Source organism: Electrophorus electricus, chromosome 1 (assembly GCF_013358815.1).
Source record: "Electrophorus electricus isolate fEleEle1 chromosome 1, fEleEle1.pri, whole genome shotgun sequence".
In the NCBI taxonomy this organism is placed as follows: Eukaryota; Metazoa; Chordata; class Actinopteri; order Gymnotiformes; family Gymnotidae; genus Electrophorus; species Electrophorus electricus.
The window spans coordinates 1,299,740-1,308,732 of NC_049535.1; the positions used below are offsets into that span (position 1 = coordinate 1,299,740).

General features: G+C 40.8%; 1 protein-coding gene across 6 annotated transcripts in view; it reads right to left on the reverse strand.

Moving 5' to 3' along the window:
- Window positions 1-2,754, reverse strand: part of sox6 (SRY-box transcription factor 6) — a 163,669-nt gene extending 160,915 nt beyond the window's left edge. For 4 of the 6 annotated variants that reach the window (XM_035531260.1, XM_035531266.1, XM_035531261.1 and 1 more), the window contains exons 1-2: window positions 2,419-2,754; window positions 369-403 (exon numbers count right to left, since the gene is read on the reverse strand). The gene's annotated coding sequence lies outside the window, so the exon portion shown is untranslated. Of the gene's footprint in view, window positions 1-368; window positions 404-531; window positions 794-2,418 lie in introns of those variants that run through there. The other 2 variants (XM_035531273.1, XM_035531268.1) reach the window with 2 other exon arrangements.
- Between the last annotated feature and the right edge of the window lie 6,239 nt (window positions 2,755-8,993).

Sequence of the window (8,993 nt, forward strand, 5' to 3'; positions counted from 1 at the left end):
AATGCGTATTTGAAATTTAATTACGCACTTATCACTGCGTGCGATATATATATATATTATTATTATTTTTTGGGTTGTTTAGAAAAACGACAGCTTTGTATAGTCTATAAAGTGTGTTCATAATGAGTCATTTAAACTGGAGACTTGCTTATTTAAAATGCTTTTCCTGGGTTTAGCAATTGTGTCCGTGTCCATCAAAAGAGCCCTGTTCTCCTACCCCATACACTCAGGCAGTGAATAAAGTGGCTCTATTGAGAGCTCAGACAGTGCACCATATCCCTGTATAGCGATCAGGACAATGTGCTGAATTTGCAGTCTAATTATAAATGTGCCATTTAGACTTCCACCGAGCTGCGGTGCCACCTTACCTTATGAGGGAACTTCCACCCAGAGCTAACAGCAACTGTTGAAAACAAAATGCCATTACAGGATCAGCTTCAGCACAACAGAGGGGCAAGCAGGGGATTGTTTTTCAAACAGCCCCTCTCACTTAAGACAAGAATGTATTATTAGACACCGGGTTATTCTTACAGACTGGACACAATTTCTGAGAGAAGACCGAGCAAAGTTAAGCTGTGTTTAATTAAGGTGTCCGATTGCGTCCATTCACGAGAACAACAACGCTTGTTTTTTTTTGTTTGTTTTTTTTCTTCTTCTTCTTCTTCTTCTTCAAAGGTTTAAAGCAAAAATAAAAAAGTCACTGTGTTTCGTTTCAGACGTGAACTGAAAAGTGACAAAGAAATGTAATGGGCAGAAAGAGAAGTGAGTGTTGTGACGCTCGGCGCACTGCGGTACTGCCTCGAGCCCACACTCCCTTCAGCAGGCTCTCAGAAGCCCGTCAATTCCAGAATACGTCAGCATGCAATGTTTCTTATTAAAATGTTATCACCCCGTGTCCAGCACTCGAAAAGCGCTTATCTGTGTCTGAACGCGTCTACTTTTGGGGAACACCCCGTGGATGATGAGCTATCTCTGTCACACAGACAAAGTTCACACATATGCATTCTATTGAATATGTTTGTCCTTTTAGTACCTTTACGCACAGGGTGTCTGGGAATTACAAAGGCATCCTGTCCTGTATGAGTCCTGGCCGAAAAACTAAATGTGCACTACGTCTTTCTCCCTTTTTAAAAATGCCTATAACTAGAATCAAATGTATTACTAATTGCTATTTTCTTGAAATAATTATGGAGGGAAGATCATTATAAAATCACTCAATTTTATTGATTAAGTGCCTTATTTCAAACGTAACAAACACTCCCGATAATTTATAAGATTGTACTGTAATTTTCACGAGTGTTGTTACCGGTAACGGATTAAACAAAATACCATCAAATAACAAATCTAAGGTCGTAATGATGAATACTTCTTGGAGTTGACTATCTTTCCGCGCCGGCGCCGTGTGTCCGGGGCTTCTTTTTCTCGATGGGAAGCTAAAAGGGTCGTGCTTGTCCAAGCTGTGTATCGTCTCTAAATGGACCGGCCTTTGCCTAAGCAGTTCATTCTAATTTATGGATTGTGCATTCTTCTAAGGTCAATTTCCCTGACCCCGAGCGAAAGTTAAGTCAGAGAACATTTCCACGCTCTTACCAAAGCCCCTTCAGTGGACCAGTAACTGTCTTATGAAACCGAAACAGCTGTAGCATATTGTAGATTAAAAACACTAGTTTCTAATGTAAAATTACTTCTGGTAAAATGTCTTCATTAATAGAAAGTGAAAAGACGTGGGATATGCAGCACGGAGAGGTTGCCTGCGTAGTACAGCCGCACGCAGTCATTGTCAATGAATAGTACCCCTCTGTGGACACGCGAGAAACTGCCACCCGGGCAACAACGCAACCTTCTAATAACTCCCAAAAGTGTCGAAATATTGTTGGTATTTTCCACATGTCAGTCGGTTTGTTCATGTTCCTACACAGGGAAGGTGCATATCTGTGTCATTTTTTTGAGTTGGCTTCCGCTGCTTTGTATTGTGGATGCTTGTATTCAGTGTCCTGCAGCCTGTACATTAGGAACAATGAAGCAGACAGGACACCAGGACGCAAGCCTGAAACTTCGCCTAACTTTCCACTAGCACTTTACGGACCATTACAAGCTCGAAGTCCTGTTTACACGTCCTGGCAGCGGCCAGCCGAGTACTGCGCGTTAAAGGCGAGCGTGCCTGGGTCTCGCTGGAGAGCGCGACGCGGCGAACGCAGGCAAACGCGTCCTAAACAAACACAACGATGTTAATAAAGCAACGCGCGGGGCACGACTGCAGTGTTGTAGCAGGTAGACTGACAAACACACACACGAGATGTTTACGAAAAGCGATGCGGAAAGATATTGCTGCGAGACGAAAAGAAAATCAACACAAAAAAATCTTAAAATGGCACGAAATCACGGAACAACAGGTTAGAGTTGAGGACAAAAGTTTACCTTAACGTGAGCTGGGTGACAAACGGAAACGCTCGTCCTCGCCGTATCCCGTTTCGGTAGAAACGCTAGATTTAACGCTCTGTGCAATCTATCGGGCAAAGACGAGAAACTAAAGTGTAGCGCTTCCCGGACCGTAGCTTGGAAGCCCCTTCGAGCTGTGAAGTTCAGCTGTCAGGCTGCTGAGAGCTGTTGTAACTACTTGTCACGTTTATCTCCTCTCTGTATAACAGAAACAAGAGAAGACGATGGTTTCTGCTGTCAATCTTGGCAATCAACGCAAGCGGCCATGTCGCAAGTATTCAAAGCATTTCCCGTCGTGCAACATCAGAAAGTGAGTGGCCAGGGCCACTGATCTGGGGAAGGCAGAGAGGCAGGGCTCCCCCTCCCAGACACGAGACGCATGGGGGAGAGAGAGAGAGGCGAACCAGAGAACAGAGGGGAGAGAGAGGCGAACCAGAGAACAGAGGGGAGAGAGAGGCGAACCAGAGAACAGAGGGGAGAGAGAGAATGGGAGTCTTCAACGGGGAGGGGTAAAGCGGAGGCGACTGTGCCTCCCCCCCCCCCCCCCAAAAAAAAAAAAAAGCTTGGATGATATTACTATCTCTTAATCAGCGCCACAAGATCTGCGTCTTGCAAATGTGCATGCACTAGGCTATGTGGGTCACTTGTGAGTTCTGCACACTTAGCCCTCTTTTAAAAAAGCAGGTAAAAAAAGGTAAAAGTTCTCTAGCTTGGTCATGATGGCAAAATTCGGTTAAATTGATCGCGGCGTCGGTAGTAGAGAAGCACGCGCGTAGATATCAGGGTTTGGAAATACTTCCACAAACTTCTGGTGCAGGTAATTCAAGACACGGGCCAGATCTAAACGACAAAAGCCCCTTTACTCGTTGTTAGGGAGGAGATCGGTCTCTGCATATGTGACCCGATGCTTTTAGCGGATTAAGACTTCAGAAGGAGGTCGACCTGCTGGCTGGAGGGCACTGCGCGCGGCTTTACAAAGATGCAAAGACGGGTACGCGCCGATCTGATCACTGCACCCGGCCGCATCCCTGGACTCTTGGTTTATACGAGTTATACGCGCACGAGGAACACTACAGAAACACACGCGCACCGATGAGCGGATATAAAGCCGCGGGGCGCTTCGCCTAGTTTGGTGTTGCACAGGAAATGATCCATGTTCTGATGTGATTTACTGAAGGGGGATATACGAGCGCGTACCAGTACATTTATCAAATATTAGGACAGACTGCGTATAGCTGTTAAAATGTGGTGTCGATGTGTCAAAGCCACAAACTGTTGGTTTAGTGCATGTCACATTTAAAAATCAAGTTTCCCCCGTTAAGCTATATTATGGCACTGCCACTCAGAGGACAACGTGATATTGTTTCGGACAGTTATCTTAAAAACATCTGAGCAATTACAGGCTGTTGCATGTTGGCACAATCAATTACGATTAGGATGGCACAGAGCTTGTGTTGTATGTTATCGAATACAATTGATAAAACATTGATTTTTTTATCCTAATTGTTTAGATTAATTGTTCCACGATTTTTCAAATAAATTTAAAAAAAAAAGATTATCGTAACATTCACCTAATTTCAGTTTGTAGAATCTGTATGTAATTATATAACATTTGACGCACTGCTTGATTTGCCAAATCTATGTTAAGACTTCAGGTAAGCTATCTGTATATTATCTAATCGTGAATTTATGATAATAGTCAATTTATAAATTTGCTAAATTGATTGTTAATAACGGTCTATTACATCCACGGTCAAAAATGATCTATAAAATCTATTGTTGAGCAAAAATATTTTAGGTCACACTAATCCACACCAAGCATTACCATACACAGCATCGTCCATCAGCAGTGCTTATTTTAAAAAGAACAAACCGCTTTGAACACAATAATGTCTCCTCTGTGATAACTTGTTAATTCCCTGCGCAGCCCGAGTCGCTGACTGAAGGCATTCCTGTAAAAACACGGTTCACGTGCGCAGACAAATAACTAGTTAGCAATTTGCAATGACTATATGCAACAACTAAGCCTTTTCGCGCACGAGACCAGTACCTCCATTCAAGTATCCTTGTGGACTGTGATATCAGTTCCACCCACTGACTGGCAGCAGAAGGTGAGAAGATTTACAAAGAATTTTAAAGTAGCCTATATAATTGACCTGAGCAATCTAATGTCAGGTCCCGTTTTCCTTAAATCCACTGCATGCGTTCCAAAATTGTATAAACAGACTTTTTAACGTAAAAGACACACATCGGGTTAAAAATAATACAATACAGAAAATAATGTAATACTTACAATTACACGGGCAGATGCAGTAGATGTTTGTTAACAGAAGAGTCACACAGGGCTAAAGAGAGGCGAGGGGAGGGAGGAATAGCGTGAGAGAGAGCGAGAGAGAGAGCGAGAGAGAGTACAGTAGATGAACCGACTATGTTAGAATAGATATCCTTTCACAACATCTCATCACATCTGCTCGGGCTCTTCTCTGTCTTTCATTTTCACATTTTCACATTCCCTTTGTTCCTGAGAAAAATCATATCCACACGTCACATCTTCATCCTCAGATTCTATCTGCACCAAAAAGAAGATTAATTATTCAGTCGGAGCATTGCCTTCAAGGCAACAGCGCTTTTGCTCTTGAAACTTTTTCTCCTCAGCAGATGCGCTTTAGCGCAAGAGCTGACATGAAAAAAGATTTCTAAAGTGCCGGAAAACAATAAATGAGGTCAATGAGTGAAGTTTTATCACCTAAACGCATATATTTCAATAAATACAACTCTGTGTATTGCATCTTATCTTCAATTCATATTTCTGATTAAATTAGACAAACAAACACACACATAATATATATATATATATATATATATATATATATATATATATATATATATATATATATATATAGATATATATATGTATACATATATCTATATATATATCTATATATATATATATATATATATATATATATATATATATATATATATATATATAATTTCATATAAATTGCAAACTAGTATGCAAACAATGAGTAAGGCAGCGTAAGGTTATGAGTAACTATTGTTAAAAGGATGCTTAAGTAGTGGAGGGATTTTAACTGGCATATATTTCATCATAGAAATGTGTACAAAATGTTTTTCTTATTGTCCGTGAATTTTTATTTTTACTGATACTGAAAGCGGACAAAAAATTAAACCAAATGTGCGCGATCACCTTCAGAAATACTCCCTTTTCACTGCAGGTATCGCGGATTCCAGCCGTGTGCCCTAATCGATCTGTGGCCCTCACACGCCACCCATCGGTCAGTTGGGGTACTACCACTATACTTCATGCAACGGAATGTCGGTGTTATATGCGATGTTCACCGAAATTACCTGTTTAATTATAGCGATTGAAACAAGACGACACACGCCCGCTACGTTACACGCACTATTTAATTCTTTGGAGTTTTTTTTAAATAAATAGCACCGTGTATTTAAATGTAAACGTAGTCGTAAATGTAGTGAATTTAGTGCGTTGAATGGCAGCTACGAGGCTATGGACTACTGCGTTCCTCTGCTCTTCATTCTTCTGTTATATAATTCAAATTATTTAAGTATATAACCTTAAGTCAGCATTATAGGAGAGGGTTTTAATGAGTCAGAAAGAAACATCACATTTATATTCCTACTACAAATGTGAGACTATTGTCTTTCTGATTATTGAAAATTACATATACTGTAAGTTCTAACCTCATCTGCACTGTCCTAATGCGTCGTCCTTAGGGGGCTAAACCATTTCCCTATAGACCTGTTTTACCTTTTTAATAATAAAAGCAAGAAGTCCTTTCTGATCTTTTAAGTCTGTAATTAAGGGTGTACGTAGTAACGGAGGCTGAGGACTACAGTGCTCTGGAAGAATGCATCCGTCCAGCATATTCGAGGAGGAGGCAGAACACATCACATTAGCGTCGTGTGAAATGCTTTGATACGTTGCGAAATGCAAGCCTTCTCTATTAATATTTTAATAGGGGCCTGCATAAAAATCAACATTTTTGTTACATTAAATTAACATGTGTTCTTCTCCGATTCTGCATGTTTAATTAGGACGCAATATTCTGTCAGAAGAAATATGAACACTGCCATATGATTTGTTGTGATTACGTGTGAGCCAGTGTACAACACTTTACAAATATATTTGTCTTGTACTTGCAAATGTCTTATATGGACTATGCTTATGAAAATCTCGATATCCTTAAGAGGCAGACAAAAATCGTTATATCTATCTGTGTATGTGTATGTATGTATAAACAATAGGTGCACATGGAACAAGGCAAATTTGACTGACAAATGAATAAAGCAACTTTAAATCTCCTGCAATGTGCCTTTTTTACAGACATAAAAGAATGCAGTCAGTCACTGTTCTATCATTAATTTTCAGATTCCCTTTAACTTGCACTCCGGCCAGTAGCTCGCGGGGTGTTGCGCTGGCCGGGCAGAGCTGTCCTCCCCACCTCCGCAAAGGCTTTCCGGGCTGCCCAGAGACACTATGAAAAAGGTCAAATGACAAACTGCAGCCGATTATGTGGCAGAAAAAGGAAGAGAATTTTAGTGGTTGGACAAACCACTTCATTCTCACATTTTGTGTTGATTTGGAGACTTTCTAAACATTTTAATTCTAGATGATAACTATGTGGGAGGGACATGTGTGCTGTATATAATAGAGAAAAAGAAGGTTGTTTGAAGTTTGAATGAGCCAGAACATTAGAATTAGTCCTGCCACTGCACTCTATTGTCAACCAGAACACATCCAGCACAGAATCCAGCTGTTCAGTCAAAGTCGTCTCTCTTTATACGTGTGCTGCAGTTTATGGTGGCAGATGTAATGTCACAAATAGTAGATCTTCTCACCTTCTGGGGGAAAAAGCCACTCATGTGCACTGATATTCTTTCGAGGTCCTTGTTCTTGAGCCCTGTGTGTAAACTCTGAGAACATCAAGGTCTTGGCCTATCTGACTTTTTGGAACAGGATACTGACACAGTTGGCATGGCTGAAAGATTCGAGGACTTGTTGAGAGTGTTGCTGCATCCTGGATGTATAAGTGTAGAACATGAACCACGATCCAGGAGAATTAAACAAATGCCTCCCCACGACACAACACTGTGAGACAGCCCTTGGCCAGGGGCTCACCTGGTTTAAATGACTTACTTCAGTGAGCCACAAAGACATGCAATTAATTATTCATGACAGCAAAGTTATGTAATTACCTTGAATAGCATTTGCATACATGCAAATTCTTCAACTCCCAACTGGACTTGCAAAATGGGTCACTGTGTACTCATTAGTCGGCCTAAATCTCTCACTCGTTACTCTAAATTTCATTAAAAAAAAAATTTCCTCCAGGATTGGATATTTCCTTTGAAGTTAACAAGGATTATTTGATTAATTATGTTTAAATAAGTGAGGTTGTACCATTCTAATTCTGAAATGATGGAGATCTCCATCATTTATTATTATTATTCATAATTTAGAGGTGTGCATGTACATAACCTGAATAAAGATTTCTCATTTGTTGTTATAACCAGAAATAATCTGTCAACAAATGTCAGGTCTCATAATATGGAATAAAATGCCTTCAAACCAATGTGACTTTTTTAAAGTTTCAATTAAACGAACCCATTTAAATTAGAATAATAATTTAATAAATTTAAATAATTGCTCTTTATAAGCACTGTACAGGTTATGTGTTACTAAAGGCTGTGGTTAATATTTGCTCTAATATTTCCCCAAATAAAATAAGCAATGAACTCTAATAACCAATGAAATCCCCAGGGATCCATCAGTGGGTCCTGACTCGCTTTCCTCACTGGTAACTACACACCTTTAATTTGAATATCTGGTGAGTTACTGAATAATTCACAGTACTTGCTGAATAATATGCCTTAAGATCAGTAACTAAATAAATCTCCCTGGAGTTTAATCTCCCCCGAAGAGCAGTCTAGAACCGCCCTGGCAGGAAATACCTGCCATTCACTTCTCCAGGTGACGGGGATGAATAATAGGGGTGGACGTGAGCTAGTGAACTTTCACGGCTCTGTAATTCGGATTTGTTTGATGTCTGAACAGTACACAGTGGAGACATGCAAACTAGCCGGTTCATGTAGGCAACCACTGCGAGACGTAGCGTTCCAAATATCTCTGATTCACTCTCACTGCAGGACATTCCTGAAGAGGTAGCAGGAAGATGATGTGATGTGGGGGGATCTCACGTGCGGAGGGCGTGGAGTTGCTTCCTGGCTGACTGGGGAAAGGAGGCGGAGCAAGAATGTTAAGCGCACTACTGGGACCGAGGGAAGACAGGACCAGTTAAGAAGGAGGGACCGGAATGGTTGGCTCCACAGCCCCCATGATGGAGGCAAGTGCTAGCGTGAACATTTTTCCTAATGAATCCCAGAGTGGCAAACTCTCCGTCTGATTCAAACGTTAGAAACTTTAACAGATGCCGTATTTTCAAGACATGATAAAATGCACCCGTGAAATTAGAACTGTGGATCCATACGCTACAAGAAACATAAAA